This window comes from Python bivittatus, unplaced genomic scaffold (genome assembly GCF_059951505.1).
Source record: "Python bivittatus isolate LINGU-HERP-01145 unplaced genomic scaffold, Pbiv_v1 ctg000350_np1212, whole genome shotgun sequence".
Classification (NCBI taxonomy): domain Eukaryota; kingdom Metazoa; phylum Chordata; class Lepidosauria; order Squamata; family Pythonidae; genus Python; species Python bivittatus.
Genome location: NW_028277074.1, coordinates 37,880,860 through 37,893,511, shown reverse-complemented (window position 1 = coordinate 37,893,511; position 12,652 = coordinate 37,880,860). Strand labels below are relative to the sequence as shown.

The 12,652-nt window shown below is 36.3% G+C and overlaps 1 protein-coding gene across 1 annotated transcript in view; it reads right to left on the bottom strand.

Moving 5' to 3' along the window:
- The window catches only part of NLGN4X (neuroligin 4 X-linked), a 165,920-nt gene that overhangs the window by 106,602 nt on the left and 46,666 nt on the right, over positions 1 to 12,652 (bottom strand). The gene's annotated exons all lie outside the window — the stretch shown is intronic.

Here is a 12,652-nt window from a genome sequence, read left to right as displayed (position 1 = left end):
GCCAAGAAAAAGCTATTTAGCTTTGCCATGTTTGGTGATGCAGCTGTTTCCGAAGTATAGTTCAATTTTAGCAGTCTACTTTGGATATATTGATTGACAGCCAGAGAGTTGAGTAATAAATACTATTATGATAACTATTTTAAAGGACCTATTAAACTTGTTAACAATGGAAAGAGCTGGGGGTTGGGGGAGAATGAGAAACTATACGTGTAAAATGATTCTAATAAAAATGATAGTACTTGGCAGAAAAATACTTAAGAACATATTGGAAAATGCTACCAAAATGAGCTTGCCATCCCATGGATGGCAAGAAAAATGCCTTTTCCATGTTTGTGACAAGAAACCAAGACAGTCAAGCACAGGTACAAGGCCATATGCAGCTAAGGTAGAGGTGAGATATCCAGTTCAGGAGGTTGTAAATGCCTCTTTGAGGAATTGTCATCTTTGAATCACTCTGGTCATCTTCCAGGAAGCTGTTAAAACATGACTGTTCCAACAAGCCTTTGGAAATTCACAGCTGCATTTGGCTCTTCATATTATTACCAGTGTGCAATTTTAATTTCTAAATTATTTACTTTACCGTTTCCTGAACAGCGAAGACATGCACAATACTCCAGTGAAGAAATAATGGAAATCAGTCAATCAATCAATTTTAAAATTACCTTCTAAACCAGATTCCAGACAGATTTTATGAAACATATACAGCACAGGCAATGTTCTTTATCGATAAACCACAGACGTGATATAAACAACATTCATAATACTTAAATAAACTCCACACAATAAACCAATGAATAATTAACACAATTTATAGATTATTTTAGTTCCTCATATGGTTAGAATAGACCCTTCAGTTCAATTTTTCTTCATGTTCAAAAATGCACTGTTGTCACATGGCATGAGGTTTATAATACTATTTACAAAAAATTCAAACAATATGTTTATAACATCAGCATGGGTTCTTTTGTTTCACTGGTTACCTGAACAGGCACCTGTAACTTATATTTTTATAAAAGTGTGCTTCTTCTGGATAGGAAAAAATGAATTGCCCCATTTGCGGATTTCGATTCTATCACTGAGAAATGTCTACGCTGTATCACTAGGTGCCACCAATATCTGATGAAATCAGGTCTAACTTTTTAATACAGTATCCAGAACAGCTTCTCCTGCCATTATTTTCTGTGGTTGAGTATAGTAAAATCTTACGTATCCAAAGGTAAAAATAAGCCAACAAACATAAGTAGCTGGTTTAAAGCTGAAAACTTTCCAGATAGAAAACCATCATACGAGGAGGAAAGAAAGAAAAAAATCATTATGTTATGCAGAGTTCTGTACGAGTGATCATAGATCCACATGAAACACACAAGATGAAAATAAGCAATTTTCTTTTTACGTGGTAAACAGGAAAAAAATGAACAAATGTGTCAGATGCTACAGGGGAAACTATTTATCCATTGTACAGAAATAGGCAGTGAATACTAAGCTGAGTTCTTCCAAACCCTTGAGCAACGAGGACCAACACTGAGTCGTTTTGAATGCTTGGCAGGATTGCTTTGAAGGCATCCCATGCCATCTAAGCATATGTAGTAATTTTTGCAAAGATTGCCACGGGGTGAAGTGGGATGGAGTGGGGTGTGTCAGAATGATGAAAGTACTGTCACACCCTGGCAACACAAGTGCCACCCGTACTGAATGTGTGTCACGATGTGCGTGCAGATCCCAAAGGAGTGCAGCTTTCATCATGCCACACACATACGCCTGTGAGAGATAAGGAAGTAGTGTTAAGTGTTATGGTTCTCAAATAGTGGCAGATGGAGAGGAAGTTGCCTCTTTGTGAGGGACAATGTAAATTTAAATTGATTTAATCTGGGGCAGTCTTTATCAGTATAATGCAGATTAGCTGAAACCTTGAGAAAATTACCATAGATGCAATGGATGAGGTGGGAGGGACCAGGGAAAAATCATAGAGTGGCCGGAAAGACTGTACACCCTGAGTACCTTAGCCAATGGGGAAAAGGGGAGGGACTTGCGATCAGGAATCTATATAATTAGGCCGGAGTTTGTATGGGAGTGTGGCTTCCCACTTGCACACTGTGAGGCCCACCAGCCTTTGCAAATGCTTCCAATAAACTTTTTACTTTTGGTTAACCCAGAGAGATTTGTGTCGCTTGTTTCGCACATGCCTGATACCGATTAGGGATAAGATATCAAATACTATATATGGTGTGACTAGATGATATGAAAAGTAACACTGTATATTTGCTAATCCACTCTGACTAGTAAATTAGGAATACTAATATTCAGGTTAATAATTTAACACTCCTGGAAAGAATGCCTAGTTACCCTCATAACCTTCAGAGAGGTATTGCAGCCGGTTACAGAGCAATTAACTGATTTAATCTAAATATTGTGATTGTTGAGTTATTTTATCATGAATATTTAAGATGGGAAAAATAAGAATTGTTTTGGTTAGGACTATTAGCAAAGATTTCATGAATTAGATACTTAGATAGCTGGCTGGCCGGGGCTAGAAATATTTAAAAACTTAGAAGAAGGAATTGCTTTTGTTTTTAAAATTTATTGCACAAATAGATAAAAATAAATGAAAACTAAAATCTAAAAAAGGGATCTTTTCCCTCTCTTTGGAAAGTAGTTGCAATGTCACTATGGAAATGTTTGCAATTAGAGTTATAGAAATAGTTTTTGTTATTTGTAATGTTGTCACGTTAATGAATTAAAATCCCAATTCTCATATATTAGAGCTAAAATAAATTGTTAGATACAGTTTGGAAGTATTTACTGTTTTGTTGTTGTTGTTTTTAGAAGAATTACTTTTGAAGCAAATCTCTTGGTAATTTTTCATGTTTAATGTCTACCTTGTTTGACCCAGGAATGTGTCTGGGTTCATATAACATGTGAAGGTAGTAGACAGGATACGCATAAGAGCTTCTTATGAATTAATGACTCAGACAAGAGATACAAACACTCTCCATTTTACAACATGGCTTAGAAGAGATGAAATTAGAAGCTTTCCTTTTCCTCCTTTCCTTTAATTGGTCAGCCTAGAGAAGGTAGTGTTTTAGTTTGGGGCTGGGCTCTTTTTCTGCAGAGGCTAGCAACAGCTTACTTATATTAACATTTATACTATTTACAGCCTCCCTTTCTAACAACATTCTCAAAATATCTTAGGGCTAAGCTTCATCTAACTGGACTTAGCAGATAAGCACTGTTTTGATCAGGACAACAAAGCTTGTTTATTTGTTTCATTCATGGGCTTATTCCTGAGGGTGTTTGTTCTGGATCCCAGTGCAGAGGCTGTATACTCTTTCCAGATGACTCAAGCCGTGCATCTCCTGAGCCTCTTCCACGTCTTGCAGGAGGACACTTCGTGATGAGAAAGCAACACAGATGTGGTTTGGAGAAATCATGCTGTTACTCATTGTAAAAAGGATTTAAATGTCCTTATAATGGAGGGATGGCTGGGACTAAGCAGTCTCCTGTGCTAGGTGGATTTCAAAGAGTGGGGACAGGATGATATTGACTGTGTGTGCATGCTGAGGTGAAATATTGTACTTTCATTGCTAGCAAGGGGTGGAGGAAGAAGAGAAGGTGGAATCAGTTGCTGCCTCATTTAAGTAACCCCCCCCCCCGGTTTCAGATAATTTGCTATGGGAGGGTGGTTTCGAATTAACTCCTTAAACATGATTAGGGATGAACCATTTATAGACTGTTCCTTTTCATTTGGATAAGGACTAGAGTGGGCAATCACAGAGGGAAGAGCTCAGCCTCCTAGATTTAAAATTATTTTGTGGTGAGAAGACTCTGAAAAGCTGGCAGCTGAGGAAGCTCAGAAGCCATATAGTGAGCAGTGCTCTTCTAGATGCAGAAGAGATGAAGACAATAGATACACAGTGTCTGTTTTTGGTTAAGAGAGATGGGCTAATAAAAGAAAAAAAAATGTTCCATGCAAAAGCCTACTGAGAACTTATTTAGCAATGAAAGACTATGTAAATACAGTATAAGGAACCACAAGTAAGATACTTTGTGGGAAAATGCTATGAAGAATATCTATATATATCTATATATCTATATCTATAGATATAGATATATAGATATATATAGATATTCTTCATAGCATTTTATAGTATAGATATAGATATACATAAAAGCACTGTACAATTAAACTCTTCAACTTTCTATTTAAAAAGGAACACTTATGCTCTTATTTCAGTAATTCTGTAACAAATATCAAGAGCATTTAGGAGCTCATCTTTTAATAAGTCATTCCCCCACAATTTCCCCATGCAAGACAGCTGTGATTTGTCTTGATCAGGCAGTGCATGCTATGGGGCAAATAATGTCATTAAAAATATTGTCAGAAACGTCTATGAATGCTCAGAGCAAACTTCTGCACATTGGAATTGCAAAAGCCACAGGAGAGGAGAAGGAGAAGGAGAAGGAGAAGGAGAAGGAGAAGGAGAAGGAGAAGGAGAAGGAGAGGGATAAGGCGAAGGAGAAGGAGAAGGAGAAGGAGAAGGAGAAGGAGAAGGAGAAGGAGAAGAAAGACCTGCTTTGTTATTAGAGGAAGGTATTGGTTATGAACCAGCTTCCAATGGGATGTTTTGCATAAAACTTCACTGAGGCAAAGCATCCTTCAAAGCTCTGCACATGTGATAGACTGGAATGGAGGAAGGGGGATGAAAACGGTGCTCTCGTCTCCAGAGAAACGCTCTGGAGATAAGCGGAGAAAGCTGGCGCATCCCTAAACATTCCAGAAGATAGTAGAGACTTGTGCCTGGGAACTACTGGTCAGTCTGAGAAGATTCTGTAAATAAGCGCTAGCTAATAAACCTTGCTGATTGAACCTGCACGGTCTCCAGGAGTTCCTTGGGCTAGGCCTGACAGCACAGCCCTATTGTTATCCATTTCATGCCAGGGACATAAGAACCACATTTAGATCTACTATATTTAGGCTGCAAAAATCTGGATAACCACCAGATGGCAGCAATGATTTACAGTTTTCTGTATATATTTTCTGCCATCTAGTGGTGATTTGGATTCTAGAACCCCTATTTGGTAGCCCTAAACAAACTTCTTTAAAAACGGCAGAGAACATATTTTGGAAGTAGTAATTAAAGGTGTTATAGTCAATGCTTCACTACCTAATTGTGAGTTATATCTGATCACTTCATTCAATAAAATGGCAGACAGCTCTGTTGTCACAAATCTTGTTGTTTCAACACACAAAATCCTTCCATGCATCTTTGCCCCCATTTTAGGGGCTCCCTTATGTGACTAAATTTAAAGAAAAAAACCTACTGCTTTCTCTATCCTTATTTTGAATAATCACATCTCAGTGCTTTTTCACATTTCTTTGTTTCCACAGCACCAGAAGAGCAAACTAAACTCTGAGGAATTATTTGTTACCCTTTCAAATGAAGTGTTGGAAAAAAATTAGCATCTGCACTTTATTGTCATGTTCACAGTCAGAATCATTTTGATATGGCTGTAGCTGGGCTTTTTAAAAAGCAAAACTGAGCTGTGACTATAAAGAAATACATTCATTTTTAAATTAATCCTCAAGAGTCTAAGAGCCAGAACAAATAATAACAGATGTTCATTTTAGTTTGTATACATTTCTAAATTTACTCCACAATATACTAAAAACCTGTACTAAAGCAGCAGTATTAAAGAAGCTTATTATTTCAATAGTTTCTTACAGACAGATTCTCCATTAGAAGAGAAGGAAAAGCAGTCCTTAATGTCACTAAATATCTCAGATTGATCTTTTTTCTGGAGGAGGAGGAGAAGGAGAAGGAGAAGGAGAAGGAGAAGGAGAAGGAGAAGGAGAAGGAGAAGAGGGTCAATAAGAATAAAAACTCTGGTGAGCTAAATCCTAAGAAACTGGAGCAGTTCGTTTTTAAGTTCTGGGCAGAACTTAGAACCTGAAACAGGACCATAATTGCTAAATTCACATTGCTGATTCTGGGTTGTACACCAAAGTTCAGAGACACCAAGTGCCAGTCTGTTTGATATTCTGATAGCCAGCAATTCATTTCTCTCATTCCAGAGTGCCACTAAGCCCTGGCTCTTCTGGAAGACCTTTGGGGAAGATGTGATTATTTAACTGACCTCTGAATCAATACTTCCAGTGTGTGTTTGGATTGTAATTGTTAGCTTGATCTGTTATTTTTTACCATTTGGTGTTATGTTGGCCTTATTTTTCAATGGGTTTACTGAATGGTGGAATATATGCTGCTCAGAGTCATACTGACTGGCATAAAAGCCATAGTGTAGTAGCAGTAGTAATAGTATCGGTAATAATAATGATATGGGTGGTAGTCTACTCAGGAGACATAGAATCACAGAGATGGAAATGATCATAGGTAGTCATCTAGTCCAACCCAATGCTTAGTGCTGATCCACTGGGGCATCTCTGACAGATGACCACCCAGCCTGGGTTTAAAGACTTCCAGTGAAGGAGATCTCACCTGATCCAATTGTTCGTGGCTTGTACAGTTAGAAAGTTCTTCCTGACATCTAGCATGAGCCTCTTTATTGCAGTTTTAAACAACTGTCTCATTCCTACTTTTTGAAGCAACAGAGAATAAGTCTGCTGCATCTTCTATGTGATATCCTTCAGACTCTTGAAAACTGTTATTATATCTCTCCCATAGGCTAAACATTCCTAGACCTTTTAACTGTTCCTCACAGAGCTAGTTATCCAGACTCTCTGCCATCTTGCTGGATATCCTATAAACACGCTCCAATTTCTCACTGTACTTTTTGAACAGTAGTGTCCAGATTGGGTACAGTACTCCAAATCTGGTCTGACCATGGCAGAGCAGAATAGAACAATTATTTCCCTTGATATGGAATTGCCTGTAGCTCACAAGAAGGTTGATGCTGCTCATTAAATCAGTCATTAATTATAATCTGTGATTGGGAGAGATCAAAAGCTTCCAGGATAAAGGCCTTTGACTGGGTTCATTAAAATCCTGGAAAACATTTGGAATGGACTACCTGTAAGTATTATTTACTTTCATCTTTGTTTTGGTTACTTATCTAAATTGACCTTCCAGAAACTGTGACAAATTTTTGAAGTTTGTCTGTTTTCACCTTTATGCAAATGCTTTACCTCAAAGCCTTGGCTACATTTTCACATTCAAACTTTGCCTGAGTAGCTTGTGCTTGTAACTTGACCGTGACATTTAACGTTCTAATGGTTTATTAAATAGAAGTTAGCTATACTTACCTTGATTGTCTGAAACCTTGAAGATCTTTTCTTATAACTGTCAACTAGCTATCCTCTAGCCCAGGGTTCCTCAACCTTGGCAACTTAAAGATGGGTGGACTTAAACTTCTAGAATTCCCCAGCCAGCAAGGCTGACTGCCCACCCATCTTAAAGTTGCTAAGGTTGAGGAACCCTGGGCTAGCCATACCAGACTGGGTTACTGCAAATATCCATATACCCATTCCATGGCAACAAAAAGTTGGACTTTTGCATTTTCCCTGTGGTTATAGCTGAAGCATGCACCTATTTTACATAATGTTGTTCTATAATTAAAGTTTTCAATTATTGGTAGAGGATAATTTCAATGAATTCTGACAGTTTACCCAGAATGGGCCTACAGGAATAGATCAGTATTCACATACCACTACATGGGCAAACCAATCAAGTTGTTTTATAATGTGGTTTATAAATTGTATCCTATTTTTTTTCCCCAGTGTTGACTCCTGGCAACTGCCTGGACAAGTCCTTGCAGTTTCTTGGCAAGGTTCTTCAGAAGTGCTTTGCCATTGCCTCCTTCCTAGGGCTGAGGTAGTATGTCTGGCCCAAGGTCACCCAGCTGGCTTTATGCCTAAGGCAGTACTAGAACTCATGGTCTCCTGGTTTCTAGCCTCATGCCTTAACCACTACACCAAACTGGCTCTCCATTAATACCTAACCTCAGTTAAACATCAGGCCAAGAATATTTTTAAACAGAGGATCTTGAATCTGGGGGCCCAAACCTATATTGAATCTGTTGCAAATACTTGATCTTTAAAAATGGTTGGCTGAGAATGGAAAGCTATTCCAAATTAGAAAAATTAGATTCAATGGTGAAACATGGAAGGTTTCATCAGATGTTACACTATGAGAGAAAACTGCCAACTATAAGCTTCAGTAAGAGGACAGTACTTAAAGCCACCATTAGACAGAACGTCTTTTGCTTTGAACTTTGGATAGCAGCAACAGACTTTATTGTCTTAGTGAACAAACTTGCTACTAGCAGAATTGCCAAGTTCATAGTCAAGCCCATTCAATTGAGAATTCATTTTACAGAACAGATTGGGATAATATGCAAAAGGATAATGAATTTATTTGTACTTCATTTTATATCTTTCTGTATTTAAATTTATTTTACATATTTGTATATTGGTATCGTCCTACATTTTGATAAGGTCAATTGACTAATTAATAAAAGTGAATGAATGAATGACTTTTGTATCTTTATGCAGCCATCTAGTGGCTGTCTGGATTTTAGCAGTCCAGATATAGTTAGGTAAATCTAGAGTATGAAATATATTAGGTAACTCTTTGGTAACGAGTTGGCAGAAGTCAAGGTTGCAGCCATTGGCCCTTTAATCTCTAATTAATCACCGTAGAGTCTAGGAACATAGAATAGAGGGAAACACATATTCTAAAATATGCATGGTTCCAAAACCTTGTTTTTGTTTTGAATCATATTGTTCAGTTTTCCAGAGAAAGATCAATTACTGACAGCCAGACTGCATGTTACAATCAGATCTTTCCTCTGGCTCCAATCTATGTGCATTTCAACCCTGTTTTATTATTATTTTAATTCCATCCTGAACTTTGCTTTTTAGATTACAGTATGGCTTATACTATAAATAGTGAGAACCATCACTAATTTCTCTTATGGTTTGCTTCAAAGTTCAAGTGACTATCTGTCAAAGATTTAAAAAAAAAACAAAAAACATACATCCCAAGCCACTTGAGGTGAAAGTGATAAAGCATAATTTATCCACAAGTTGAGGAAAACATCTGAGCTAACATATAATAGACATCATAGCGTAAACAAGCTCAGGCAATTGACCTAAATGAGAGAACTGTAAAATTCCAATACAATGAAAAATAAAACTGCCCTAGGGCCCCAAAATGCAGGCAATTCAAAATGCAGGTTAAAAAGATGAGAACATATTTTCATGTAGACAAATGTTCATTCTCAGAAAAAGCAATCAATATCCATGTGGACTTCAAAATTGTACAGATTTTAAAATGCTAACCTTAAAAAGTTATGAGTTCATGCAGATGCAAATCCTGGGTACAAAAGAATGTCATGATCTTCTTCATTAATATCATATTGGACCTCAGTTACTGGCTTCAAGTGTGTAGACTTGCATAACTTTGTCATTAGCTCATGAATTGCAGGAACTTTCATCCACAAGGAGAAGTGCAATCTTGTCCAGTTGAATCCTGCTCATACTGTCAACAAGTTTTGTTGACCGCACTATGTGGGTGAGTTTATCAAATGATATCCTTGGCTGTTCTTACAAATGGGAACAGCGTGCTGTTTTTCCCCTTTCCATAGTAGTTTTCTCATTTTTTTTTCTATTCTATTCTATATAAATGGATATTTTATATTGTATAACAATTGCCAAGATCAAGGGAACTTTGCTGAACTACTGATTGAGGCATCTTGGATCAGTCACATAGTCCTAACTGCCTCACCTTCAAAACCTGACATTTCCCCAGTCTTGACAATCTCTTCTTGAAAGTGTCTCTCTTGGTATATTATGAGGACAATTCTACCTGCAGAATTATCCAATGTTTCCCATATGAAAAAATAAGGCATTGTATAAGGAAGGTAGGCCAAAAAGCTAAAGTCAGAAACTTAAATATGCTATTGAAAATCTTACTGCTTCAAAATTAACCTAATTGGGTTCTAGAATATAATTCATTCAGATTGAAATAAATGACAGATAAAGCTGCGTCAAAGTATTAAGATAGGGCTCTATATAGAACACTTAAAATTAGTGAAGCAAAGGTAAACTATCAAGTACAAAGCTTCACCTTCCCCCCCAAATAACTGTGATCACCTTCAGGCCTTCCTAAATATTTTTCTATCACTTTTCACTCATTAACTGATCGCTCTGATTTATCTCAGTTCCTATATTAAGGATGCTTTTCCCTGATTCCTCACTTTACAGGTGTTGATGATGGATAAAGTAATATTCTAGAAAACAACTATCAAAAAATTCCTAGAAAACAAATTTCAAACATCCCCCTCTCTTAGTATTTTTGTGCATCTCCAATATGTACCTAGCAAAATAAAAATAACTGGGACTTTAATTTTCAGGAAGAAATTTCAATGGGAATTTGCAAACTAGTGGCTTAGAAATACTTAAGGGAATTTCCCCCAATGACTTAAAGCATCTTCATAGCATCACTCAGTCATCATTGAACTGACATAAAGCCTATCCTTGTAAACTATTATTTTGGCACAGTGATGTTTGGATAACTCTCAAAAACATAGAAGTCCTAAGTGAAATTCTTCTCAGTACTTCCCTTTCCTACAAAATAAGTATGGAAAAAAATATCATGAAAGTAGAGATAGGGTCTGGCACTAAATTTCTGGCAATTACATTCAATAACACTTATGCCAGAGATCATAAATTGCCAAAAATTAGCTGAATTAATTTGATATCAGCCCACTGCAAGTTAGAGACAAAATAAATACATTCTTTTTATATTTTTTTCTTCTTCTGGCTTATTTTTTTTTCTACCATGCACCTATAAATTACCTGCTTTTATATTAATATTTATAATGAGGTGATTCCCTAAATCTTGCTGCCAAACTGATATTGAAAATGCGAGATTCCCTCAGATTAAATAAAAAGAAACAGTATTGCTTGTCTCAGCTTCTTCAAGAGCTTGAATGAATACAGGGTTCCTATGCTTTGCACATTTGAAACAGCGATTTATACATGAGATAGGGAGGTACACTTTCAGCTTCTTATTTTTCTTGCATAAAATGCAGTAAATTGGGGGGGGAAGCCTATTTATTGAAACCCTCCATGTTCAAGAACATGTTGGCGGAATTACTTCTGCTTTCTTGTGCAAAATTAAGAAAAGGAAATTGGAGATTGACTGAAAGAGTTTGGTTTTCCTTTACAGAATGTCACAGCTGAACTCTTCTGCCCTTTCTTTATGGAGCACCATGGTATTCTATTAAAACTATTCCGATTTGCTCGGCCTTTCACTCGCTGCAATATGATTGGCCATTCTTTTCCATACTCCGTCTTGAAACTGCCAATAGGTTCTTTATTCCATCACTTAGCAAGGGACCTGGGAAAAAGTGACCGACTGACTCCTTCAAATGAGACAGAGAAAAGGAAATAGTTGCATTCCAATATGCTAGAAGGAAAGGGAGTGGGACCACATGGAAGAAATATGCTGGGACTTTATAGCTTAACTTTTTTTTTAAATTTTATTATTATTAGTAGCAGCAGTAGTAATAGTAATATTAAATTTCCTTTTTTAAGGTATGAAGTAAGAATTAATTATACCAGCAGCACTGCCAACATTTGACAGAATCTTAAATAAAAGCAGACATCAAAACCAAAAAACCAAAATAACAATAGTGATATTCAAAAGCCTCAAGTGCTTTGCTATTTAAAATAAACCATTTGTAATCATCTGCCTTCTATGAATTTATTTGTGCAGGGTACATCGATGGTGATAAATCTATTGTTACAAACAAAAGCAAACTGAAGCAGTATATTTTACTAATATACATCTACAGGACAATTTTCTATTATTCTGTGTAATAGAACCAAACAGCTATTTGCCTTGTAAATCATTATCTTCGGATAAGGAATAAATATCAAAGCTAGGGGTATGGGTAAGAATGTTAATGGGAGAATGTTTAAAATTATAGTGATAAGAAAGAGCAAAAAGCAAATATTTGTAATAGAAATGATCCATAGAAAAATCATTAGGGAAGGATATTTGTTTGGGAAACAATTAATGGTAACTCTTGGCTATTTTGCCATAGCTATTGATTAGCTCATTTTTAATTGTCTGGATGAAGAATTATACTACATCTGTATATATAGCACAGTGAGAGCTATTAAAATACTGACAGCTTAAAAATCAAAAGATCTTTATGCTACAAAGATGTATTATTTTTTTCTAAAGTAATAAAAAGCAAGGCACTTCTGAAAAGTTAATGGTCATTCAAAGGTCTTCTATTAAATAAAATAAGCTATAGACACTTTTTTTTTTCATTTTTAAGACTTACATAATGTATGAATATAGATTCTTACAATTTTAAAATTTGTTTATGTTTTATTTGAATGGTTTCAGAGCCACTTGTATTTTCTTGACTTTTCCTCTATGAACAACCAGGGGTTAACATAGTGCCACTTTTTGGAAGGAGAATTGGACTGTGATCATAAATGCATGTAGCAAAGGTGAACATGCAGTACAGACATGATACTATTCTTAGAATATTTTGATCTAATAAGAACCAATTAGAAATTTTATAGTTCATCACACAAGTCACTGCAGAATTCCCTACAGTGTACACTTCAATAAATTGTGCAAACTAGTCCATGGCCAGATCATGGTTAGTGAATGTACTT